The sequence below is a fragment of the Miscanthus floridulus genome, chromosome 14, assembly GCF_019320115.1.
Source record: "Miscanthus floridulus cultivar M001 chromosome 14, ASM1932011v1, whole genome shotgun sequence".
NCBI classification, from domain to species: domain Eukaryota; kingdom Viridiplantae; phylum Streptophyta; class Magnoliopsida; order Poales; family Poaceae; genus Miscanthus; species Miscanthus floridulus.
This window is the reverse complement of record NC_089593.1, coordinates 37,734,264-37,746,353: the sequence shown is the minus strand read 5'-3', so window position 1 is coordinate 37,746,353 and position 12,090 is coordinate 37,734,264.

Genomic DNA, 12,090 nt, shown 5'->3' with positions numbered 1-12,090 from the left:
AGAAGTGGCTACCTTTTGCGGAATTCTCTTACAATAATAGTTATCAAGAGAGTATCAATATGGCTCCTTTTGAAGCACTTTATGGCCGAAAATATAGGACCCCCTTGAACTGGGTTGAACCCGGAGAAAGGAGGTACTACGGCATTGATTTTGTCAGGGAAGCCAAACAACAGGTTCGAATTATACAAGGCCATATGGAAGCAGCCCAAGCATGACAAAAGAGTTATGTTGATAAAAGAAGAAGACCACTAACCTTTGAAGTGGGAGATTATGTGTATTTAAAAGTTTCACCCATGAAGGGTGTGCAGAGGTTTGGAGTAAAGAGGAAGCTTGCACCCAGATATGTAGGACCGTACTGGATTATTGAACGGAAGGAAAAGGTAACCTACAAGTTGCAACTTCCCCTAGAAATGAGTGAAATTTTCAATGTCTTCCATGTTTCTCAGCTAAGAAAATGTCTTCGCATACCTGATGAATACATTGAACCCACCAATACTAAGCTCCAATCCGACTTAACTTATGAAGAGAAACCAATACGAGTTTTGGAAGAAATGGAGTAACCCGGAGCAAGGTCATCAAGTTCTACAAGGTGATGTGGAATAACCACAGTGAACAAGATGCTACATGGGAATGAGAGGATTACCTACGTGAAGTTTACCCCACCTTTTATGAAGAATGGTAGGTCATTCAAATCTCGAAATGAGATTTCTATAAGGGGGAGGGGCTGTAACACCCTAGTGTTAAGCATTGCATTTGGCACTTGCATTTCATGAGCACAAGCATCATCCAAGCATTCATGAGCATAAGCATATGAGTTTCATTTCATTCACCTTGTCTATATCACATGTGATGTTGATCATATAACTACATATGCTTGTGATCATGTGTGACCACTACAAGAGATGGTTGTGAGGTCTAAAAACCACCTTAGACAGGTCTAGGATGTAAAATGGAACAATGTTTGTATTCATGACATGGGACAATTTTGCTTCTAAGTCCAAGTTTACTCAAAACTTTCATTTTCATGATACTACTTTGACTAGAGTTGAACTATAGCATACAGTGTTTGCATGGCAGTGCATCCTTAATAAGAGTTGTAGCTCTTGACATGGGTAACAAACTTTATTTAAGAGTCATATGCTAATTCAGGGCCTAACATAGTCAAAAACAGCTCCAAAGTAGCAATCAAATGTTGTTTTCAGGACTAATAAATTTTGCTAAGTCAAAAAACTATTTACAGTTTCAAGTGACCCACTTTGGAGCCTTGTAATTTGAAAACCAGCTCGAATTAGACCAAGATCATTCAAGCAAACTTGTAGATCTTCTATAGCTCTACAATTCTTAGTAATGATGCTTTTGCTAAATCGCCACAGATTAGGAGTACCAAGTGCTTGAACTCGCTATCAGTTGGCCTCATGGCCGTTCTGAACTAGGCGCCGCGTGCGACATCGTGGCCGACCAACGCAGGCCGCGCGCCCCATGTGGCAGCCGTACATCGGCGCTGGCCCGCTCTACCGTGCCACAAAGGCGAGCGCTTGGCCACCCACGCCCTCAAGCCCTCACTTTCATTCTCGCCCTCTCCATCTCGCTCGAGTGCGGCTCCATAGCAGAGCAAAGCGCAGCACCGCTGCCGTCACATCATCGCCGGCCAACCACACCGCCACTGCCGCACCGTCACCCAATCCACCTCGCACGTAACTCCGTCATGATCTACTTCACCTCCTCGAGCAGCTAGCGCCACTAGACAAGCACAGGTGAGGCCACATTGCGCGTCGCCGTCGACGCCATGGCCACAGTGCGCCGCCAAGCTCCAAGCTCGCCTGTGATTAGCCATCTCCACTGCTCCCCCTACCTTCCTCTCATTTGGCTCATCTTCGTCGTACGTCCTAGAAGCTAGAGCCACCACCCGCTTAACCGCTACCGCTACGTCGGTGTGGGAACGCACGTCTACGCCATGCGTGTCCGCCATGGCCACGAGCATGAGCTCGCAACAGCCATCCCTAACCAGTCCCTGTCATCCCCCTCTAACGCGTGTTTTAGCACCGTCGTGAACCCCAGCAACTTATCAGATGACGTACACCCATCACCGACCGCCATTTCATCAAAACAGTGACCTCACCATGGTCGTGCTCGCGCCATCATGCCGCCATGCACGCGATCGTGCCCCTCCGACGCCGCTACTAACCCTAATCCACGCCCGCTAGGTCCGCTAGGTCACCATGAAGCCATAGCCAAGCTCGCCCTGGCCCATCGTGGCCGGAGTCGGCCGATGCGTCGCCGATCACCTCTGTCGTGCCGCCATGGTCACCGGCGAGGTAGCTCCGATGATCCGTCGGGCCAACCGAGCATACCAGTAGATGCGCGAGAGAATGGGGAACACGACGCTGGTGACCTTGCCACCGATGAGCTCGCCGTTGATGAGATGTGGCCAGTCAACCGCCGTGCCCTGCTACGTCTCGCTGACGCATGGGCCCGTTGACCCGCAGGGCCCAGCTGTCAGTTAGGGTTTTGAATTTTTTCTTTATTTATTTTTCTAGATTTTGTTGTAAACTTCATAAATTCATAACTACAGCTAGGAATGTCCAAATTGAGTGAACATAATTTTGTTGGATTCATCATGAAGTGTATTATTTGATAAAAATATGAAACCTATTGTTTGGAGTATTGTTCTAGGGGATTAAATCAAGTTAGATAAGTGCTTTTAAATTAGTTTCTATCTTGTAAAATGCATAACTTGAGCTAGAGAAATGCTAAAATGTGATTCCAATTTTGTTGATCTTGTTTTGACATGCTCTAGCTAGAAAAAAATACTAAACCTACAGTTGGCATACTTGAAATATGGTCTTACTATTTATCCTAGAATAATTGCTAGTTTCTGGTGAAATTAACTGGGGTAGATATACATAAATTATGATCATGCAAATTTTTACACAATGTTCTTGTGCTGAAAGAAAAGTATAAAAAATATGAAATCTGTTGGTTGACACTTTTCACTAGGCTAAACTATTTTTGCTAAAATAAGCCTATACAACCTGTCATTTGTGTAGAGGTGACTATACTTATCCAAATGAAATAAAATTTGTATAATAGACTATTGGGGTCATGTGTAGGCTATTGTAATTTTCTCAAAATTTATTGAGCACTAGAAATATTTACCCTTTAAATCACCTTATTATATAAGGAAATTAATAAATGCATGTAAATAAGTTATTGGGCTTAACCATGATGTTTTCTATAGTGCATGTAATGCGTATGGTCTTTTGGTATTGGTAGTTATGCTCAAAGGGTCTTTTGGTATTGGTAGTTATGCTCAAAGTTACTTGGTTATAGGCAGCTAGTAAATTATTGCTTTATAATTAAGCTAGATGGCTGCATGTGTAGTTTCTATTGTGGTAACAATTTCATGATGATAATGATCTCTTCTATGAAAGTTGTTGATAATAAAGTTGTAAATAACTTACTCATCTGTATTGTCCTAAAATTTCATAGTTATAGGCTAAAGGGTTTGAGAGTTATAGCTTCTACAAGTCTGCTACCAGAGTTGCTTATTCTCTAGACAGATCTGAATGATTGAATTGTTTGACCTGGCTAACTACTAAATCAACTTATGATGATTATATGAAAGTTATAGATAATTTTATAAGTTTTCCAAATAGTCCAAGATCATATTATTTGAATATGTAAAACTGTCGTCAATATCAAAACAAGTGGTTGTTGTCTTACAGTCTAAAAAATACTTTAAATGGATGTTTGATTAGTTACTAAAGAAGAGATATGCACCTACTCAATAAAATACAATTAATCTTGCTATCACCTTAGTACCTTGTTGTTAAGGAAATTTATGTTTATGCATCGTACCATATCATTCATATCTCTGCCTATGCATTATTGTATCTTATTTTGCGCTCATGCATATAAGATCGTCGGAAGGAATCACGCTATTAAAATTCGAGGCTGTGGACCAAGAGGACTAGGAGGCACCGCAGCAAGGAGCTCTAGAAGGTGAAGAGCAGGTCCTAGAAGAGTTACCGGAGTGCCCGGATCATAAGCCCACCTCTTTTCTAAAAAGCAAGCCCCGAAGCATTCTAAGCCTCCTATGTTTTTTATAAATATCACTTGTGTCCTTTATGTTTGATGCATTAAGTTATAGGAGTTGATTGAAAACACTTGAAGCATATAACTTTCTTGTCTAGAAATATATCTTTAACCCTGTATAGGTCCAGGATCGAATATATGCTTAGACCGGTAGAAATCGGTTGATTTCTTGTCACCTGCAAGATATAGGTGGATACCAGAGCATGGTTGGCTATATTTGCTATCGTAGAAAAAGAACCATAGGATAATGTAACTGGAGGACGGACAGGGTCTATGTGTAGGTTGACTCATGTGATTCCACCTGTGTCGATTAAGGACCATGTCGTTGTTGAAGCTTCTGTCAAGATTGAACGCATGCCTCTCACTTAGGTGGCTGGATAACTCGTTCTAAGCGCGAAGCCGACTAGCTCAACTTAGGCCGGGCCTCGTTCTGTTAGAGTGTGCACACTGGAGGTAGTAAGGATATGCGAGGAGCCGGTGTGAGGCCAAGGGCAGGTTAGAGTTCTGATCGACCTGGCATCCGATAGTGTCCCTGAGGTTGCGGCGCTGATTGAACCCGCGAAATATGCATGACCAAAGGTGACCCGACGCGACCCTAACGGAGGAAGTGTGGGTTTGTGTTAGGAATAACTGCCCACTTGGTTGCAACCGATTCGAATCGTTCTCTCTCGAATAGTGAGAAACTCGACTAGTCCCAACATCGTAATAATTGAACTATGGAATTTGATGGTTATGATGAACATGGAAATGTTACACCGGCTATGGTTATTATTGTTATGCTACATAATCATACATCACATGTTTGGCACAGATTAGATGCTAATATAGAGATGAATAGCTACAATCAACTTGGAACTGAATTATAAAATGTATAGCTCAACTGGTGGCTTTTTATGCAAAATGTTGTCAAGCTAGCTCCACTTATAAAGCCTTGTATGATCTTTGAAGTCACTTTATTTTTGGTTTATGACGGATAAATTTAGCTAAGTACCTTCTTGTACTCAGAGTTTATTTCCCACTTGTTGCAGATAACATGGTCTATCATGGATATTGTAAGAACTGCTTTTGTCCCGCTGTGGATAAGAAGTAGGCCATGGACAAGACACTTCTATATATCTAATCTATGATGCTTCTGTGGAATGTGATCATAAACTGACAAGTATTTGAGCAATGGTGTGAGATGTTAGTTTAAAAATTATCTTTGCTTCCGCTACTACTGTATTTGAACTTGGTATTGTAATAACTCTTTTCGTACTCCAATGTATGTTGAACTATGGTGAACTTATGTAATATGTGACTTGTATGCTGAATCATGTATAATCTTGGTGAACTGTTGGATTATTCAAGATCCTTCGTGATACTCGATGGACTACCGGGTTTATATGGGCTCAAGTATAACAGTGCGATCGCTGCGGTGGTTGCTGTTATACTTGTGCTCTTATAAATTAGTCGGTTCTGCCACACTATAACTGTAAAATTTTAGGACAATATATATGAATAAGTTATCTACAACTTTGTTATTAACAAGTTTCACAGAAGACATCATTATCACCACGAAATCGTCACCACAACAGAAACTACATATGTAGCCCTCTAGTTGAATTATAGAGCAATAATTAACTAGCTACCTATAACCAATTAATTTTAAGCACAATTACTAATATCAATAGATCATATACATCAAAAGCACCATAGAAAATACCATGGTTAAGCCTCAATAACTTATTTACATGCATTTATTAATTTCCTTATATACTAAGGTGATTTAAAGAATAAATATTCTGAGTTCACAATAAATCCTGAGAAAATTACAGTAGCTTATATATAACTCCAATAGTCTACTGTACAAATTTCATACCATTTGGATAAGTATAGCGGCCTCTACAAAAATGACCAGTTGCATAGGCCTATTTTAGCAAAAATAGTCTAGCCTAGTTAAAAGTGTCAAATAACATATTTCATATTTTTCTTACTTTTATCCTAGCACAAGAATACTGTGTAAAAATTTTCATGATCACAAGTTATGTATTTTTACCCTAATTAATTTCACCAGAAACTAGCAATTAATCAAGGTTAAATAATAAAACCATATTTCAAGTGTGCCTCATGTAGGTTTAGTATTTTTCCTAGCTAGATCACGTCAACACAAGACCAAAAAAATTGGAATCGCAATTTTTGCATCTCTCTAGCTCAAGTTATGCATTTTACAAGATAGAAACTAATTTAAAAGCACTTATCTAGCTTGATTTAATTCCCCTAGAAAATATCCCAAACAATATGTTTCATATTTTTATAAAATAGTACACTTCATGATGAATCTAACAAAATTTAGTTCACTCAATTTGGACACTCCTAGCTCTAGATATGATTTTTGCAAGTTTGCTACAAATATGTGAATATAAATAAAGAAAAAATTCAAAAACCCTAAATACGCTACGTACACCCGGTCCAGTGCACCCATAGTGACTGACGCGCGGGTCCCGCAGTCAAATCGACCCCACCCAACAGACACACAGAGCATAGCACGCGGTTGACCGACGACAAACTCGCTGACGGCGAGGTCACCGGCGTTGTGGTCCCCACACCCTCGCGCATCGACTAGTATGCTTGGTTGGCCCGGCGGATCACCGAAGCTACCTCGTCGGTGGCAATGGTGGCACGACGGAGGTGCTCGGCGGCGGGACCGTCGTCTCCGGCAACGACACGACTAGGCAAGCAACGCTACAGCATCAGGGAGTCCTAGCAGACCTCTAGGGTTAGGTCTAGGGCACAGTGAAGCGATGGTGTGCTCTAGCCACGTGCATGACGGTGCAGCGACGCACAGAGCACGACGGTGGCGTCGCTGTTCCGACGAGACAACGATCGAAGGCAGGTCTTCGTCTTTGGGGAAAGTGCTAAAGCTCTAGGTGACACGGTAAAGGTCACTAGAGGGAGCTAAGGGTGATCGGTTGGGGTTGGCCGCGGTGAGCTCGTGCTCGCGGCCATGGCGGACGCGCACGGCGCGGTCATGCGTTCCTGTGTGATGACGGCGGTAGCGGTTAAATCGACTTCGACCTTAGCATCTAGACCCTATGGCGACGACAGACCAAATGAGAGGAAGGTAGGAGGAGCAGTGGAGATGACTGGCCACGGGCGAGCTCGAGCTCGATGGCACACCGCGGCCATGGCGGAGACGGCGACATGCAATGTGGCCTCACCTAGACTCGAACGACTACAATGGCGGGTCAAGGAGGTAGAGGAGATGGTGGCAAAGCTATGGGTGAGATGGATTGGTTGGTAGTGCGGCGTGGACGACGTGCAAGCACGGCAGAGGCACGCGGTGGCAACGGCAGGTGCGGTGGTACGCTCTAGCAGTGTGAGCGAGAGGAAGAGAGTGAGGGCGCGAGTGAGTGTGAATGAGGAGCAGCTGGGTCACTCTCCCTCTTGACACGGCGACACATGGGCAACGGCAAGCGCACGGCGCCACGCGGCGGGCGAACCCTAGCGTGGTCGGCCACGACGACGCGCGCGGTGGCCGGTTCAAACCGGCCATCAGACCGACTGACGGAGCAACTTTGCGCCTAATTACCTCCTAATCCATGGCGAGTTTGTGAAAACTTCATTGATATAAAATGTAGAGCTACACGAGATCTACAACTTTGCTTTAGAAAGTTTTGTCAAATTCGCCATGGTTTTAAATTTAGAAAGCTCCAAAGTGGGCTACTTTGAAACTGTAAACAGCTTTTTGACTTAACAAAATTTCTAAGTCCTGAAAACAGCATACTATGGCTTCTTGTGGGCCCTATTTGACCACGTTAGACACTGAATTAGCTCATGACCCTTAAATAAAGTTTGTTACCCATGTCAAGAGCTACAACTTTTATTAAGGGTGCACTGCCATGCAAACACTCCATGCTATAGTTCAAGTCTAGTCAAAGTAGTATCCTCAAAAATAAAGTTTTGAGTAAACTAGTACTTAGAAGCAAAATTGATCCATGTCATGAATACAAACATTGTTCCATTTTCCATCCTAGATGTGTCTAAGGTGTTTTTTTTTACCTCACAACCATCTCTTGCATTGGTCACACATGACCACAAGCATTTACATGTATATAATCAACATCACATGTGATAATATGTAAAAATAAGACGAGATTTCATATGCTCATGCTCATGAATGCTTGGATGATGCTTGTGCTCATGAAATGCAAATGCCAAATGTAATGCATGATCACAAGCATATACATGTATATAATCAACATCACATGTGATAATATGTAAAAATAAGATGAGATTTCATATGCTCATGCTCATAAATGCTTGGATGATGCTTATGCTCATAAAATGCAAGTGCCAAATGCAATGCTTAACACAGGGTGTTACACGCGGCGTATGAGACTGATCCAAAGTTCTATCGTCATGTTATGAAACTGGAGCACTGAAAAGCAGCAGTTTCAAGTCACATTTGGTATGGCTGCCTGTCTAATGTGATCCTGAACTCAAGAATTTTTAATACCATTGTACTAGCTTGTGTTTAGTGAATCGGTGCGATACACCCTTCTTACAACCACTAATGTGCATCTGATTGCCACAGATATCTTCGACATTTCAATCAGCTACAGAAATAGCATACATAGCCATTCAGTGCGACATAGATCTGCCTTCTATTGTCATTATCACGTTGTCCTAGTTCTCCAAAACAACCAGACAAATCTGATACTCGATATATGGAGTTAAGTAAGTGTTCCAACAACATTAGTACTTGAAGTCTTGAACGCATAGACCAACTAAGTTTTATAACTAGACCAGACCCAATGATAACGAGAGTTGCAGAGGATATAAAAAGATGAACGACTGCCGAAAGAACCTAGTAGAACACAAGCAGCATCGCCATTGCCATCATCTCCTATCTCTACATCACCATGACACTGAAGAAGGCACCACCTTGATTGTAATTTTAGTCATGCAAGGGGCAAAAAAACATTGCAGATGCAATGCAACCATTACTTCCCAGTTCCGACAGTTTTGATAATCTAGGTGTGTAAATGTTTTTTAAGAGGACTTAGGTGAGTAAATCTGAAGTGCATAAGTTCAGCCTCATTGCCAAAGAGTATCAAAATGGAAGGAGCATCAAAATACTTTTTTCACTGACTTGGAGCAGACTCCATACATTGAAATCATTAATTTGCATGAAAGATTGGAGAATAATAAAGAAAATGACAACAAATTTACTTGCAGCCAACCCTAACAATATGCAGTCATGCACCATTCTCTGGTCCTTGAGTTATAAGAATAAAAAACGATACAACTATATGATGTCAAAAAAAGAATGAAATAATGCTGTTCTTTTCAACATAAGCTACCTTAGTTGTAACCCCAAATATCTACGACGACACAAAAGAAATAAATATGTGTAATATGATGAATGTTCCCTGAAAAACTAAGTTCCAAAAGGCATCAAACACAGATTAAACGTGAATGAGCGTTTGTGCATTTTTTAAAAAAAAAAATCATTATCAGGTTCAGACTTAATTCTGAAATTAATGTAAAGGACAGAAGTCTAAATGTTGAGAGCATTAGTAGGATTGCTCTGCTCACATTAACAGGTTCATACTCATTGTTCATTTTGAAATCGACGACCCAGGCTCAAAGCATGTACAGTTGTCATGAGTTGCAGATTCAGGGCTGAAAGAATGCAAAGGTTCATAACAATAAAAGGCGCTACTAGGTACTAGCACACAAGTGACACACCCACTAATCAGAAACTAACAAAAAAAATGCAACACATCAATGCCCAGATTCAATTCCACAGGAAGATAGAAAACATTCAGACATCAGGGGCAATTTGATTTCAATCATTCAGACTTGCATACAGCACTTGCAGATAAGTGCGGCAGTAACATGAGCCTGGGGTCTGAGCTGAGAAGCACGGGGTCTGGGAGGATGACAAGCCGAGGAGTTGACAGAGGCAGGGGGATCCTGCTGGCAGGCAGACAGAGGTCGCACGTCCATGTCGGTTGGCAGTTTGGCAGGTAGAGGACCAAGGCTGCTCCAGTGGCGACACGAGAAGGGAGGGGTGGAGAGGAGGCCACACGTGATGTGGAGACAGAAGAGATCGAGCTCACTTCCCTCTCCGGCGGTGATGCAAGGAGGAAATGACAGCGGCGGCGCAACGCAAGCACATGAGGGGCTCAGGTTATAAACTTGCAATCCCTATCCACCACCCAGCAACATATCCCCTCGTGCTTTGTTTTCTTGCTCCCACATGCTCAATGATTGGAAAGCCGTACCTAAACAGTAGGCAGGATGGCCGTGAGCGCGCGGATTCTAGGAGCTATATGGAGTTTCATATTCCCCTTGCACTCACGCAATTGCTCCTGCCCGCGCTTGTGAAAAGACTGCATGGCAGATGCCTTTTCATGTTTCTGCGTCACCTAGAATTTGCCGCACAGGGCCTAAACGACACACTGGGTTCCATTTTCCAAGTAATCATACCTAAGTGTACGCTTAATGTCTTCTTTAACACATTGAACAAAGGTTATACAAAAATATACCAATTGACCGTGGAACATATCTTCATAGTATACCTATTTGGTGTCATAAATGTTGACAATCTTCTCTACAAACTTATTTACTTAGGATTAATGTAATAATGATTTTGTATGTGTGTGTTTGGGGGCGAGGGGTGGATGGAGGTTGCACTCGTTAACCTCATGTAAGCGCCCAGCCTCTTTTAACAAATCTTTTGGAGAAATTAACATCTAAGCTAGTTAGCTTAATTATATGTTAGCCAATCATCATTAATAAGTGCACCCTTTACTGCCTATTGGCCTTTATAAGTAATTTCTAGTCTAGCGCTTATGGATGAAGTGGTCTGTCACAAGACAATATTATTAACAGCACGAGAATTAGTAAACTATTGACAATAACTAGAGTGCAAACAAGTACGAGTCCAAGGACATGCATGAGAAACAATACCCTAGGCCCATTAAAACCACCAAAGGCCTGTTTGGCATGCTTAGGCTGAGCCAGTTTTTTATGGCACATACAATAAGTCATATTTCTGTAAGCTCCATAGTTTTTACGGCGGCGTGGCAAGGCGCGGCGACCCACCACCTTCACACCTTTACAGCGTCTATAGTGCGCGGCGTGGCGACGCCATACACACATCGGCGTGGCGAATACATACATTATAGTCTAGGATATTAGGAAATTATATTGACAAATGGTAATGCAAATGTAGCTTAAAAGATATAGTGTACAATATTAGCAAATCAAAATAGCAATGTAAACTCATCAAGATCGTTAGAAGCATCCACGTTTTCTCCACCATCTTCAGTAGCATCCATTGGTTGTTCACCAAAATCATCTATATCATCATCATCCAAAATGGTCTCTTCTTCCTCTCCCTCTTCCTCATCTTCTTCAACGGAGGCCCGGCACAGCCCGGTACAAGGCCCGCTACTAGACTAAAAGGCCAAAGTCCTTGCTTGCCATGGCCTGCTAAAGGCCCATGCTCCCTATTCCACAAAACCCTAGGTCCTTGCCCGGTGTCTTTCTTTTGCGCTTTGCAAGAGCCGCTCGCCTCGTGGAGTTTACCCTCCCCGCGCCGCACGAGAGTCGCGAGCCCGCGCTGCAACACACTCGCTCCACCTCCGCGCTGGCGCGGCCCCCAGAACCGCCGAGCATCAGAGGCCAACTCCTCTACGCCTCCCGCACCACCGGGCGCCTCCTCCACGCTCCCAGCACCGGCCTCGAGCGCGCAGGCAGCCACCCTCCTCCACGCCCTTGCGTCCTTCCCTCCTCTGCCAACTACTTCGTCGGATCCGTGACATCACGCGCCCCGGGGGCGAGCTCGCCGGCGTCGCCGCCACCTCCACAACTTGCCCCAGAGGGCGGGGGAGGCCAACGGAGGGCGGGGGAGGCCGACGGAGGCCGAAGCGGACGGATTTCCAGGCAAGGGCGGGCGGAGGGCGACCGTCCCGGCGGCGGCGGCTCGGAGGGCTGCTTGCGGTT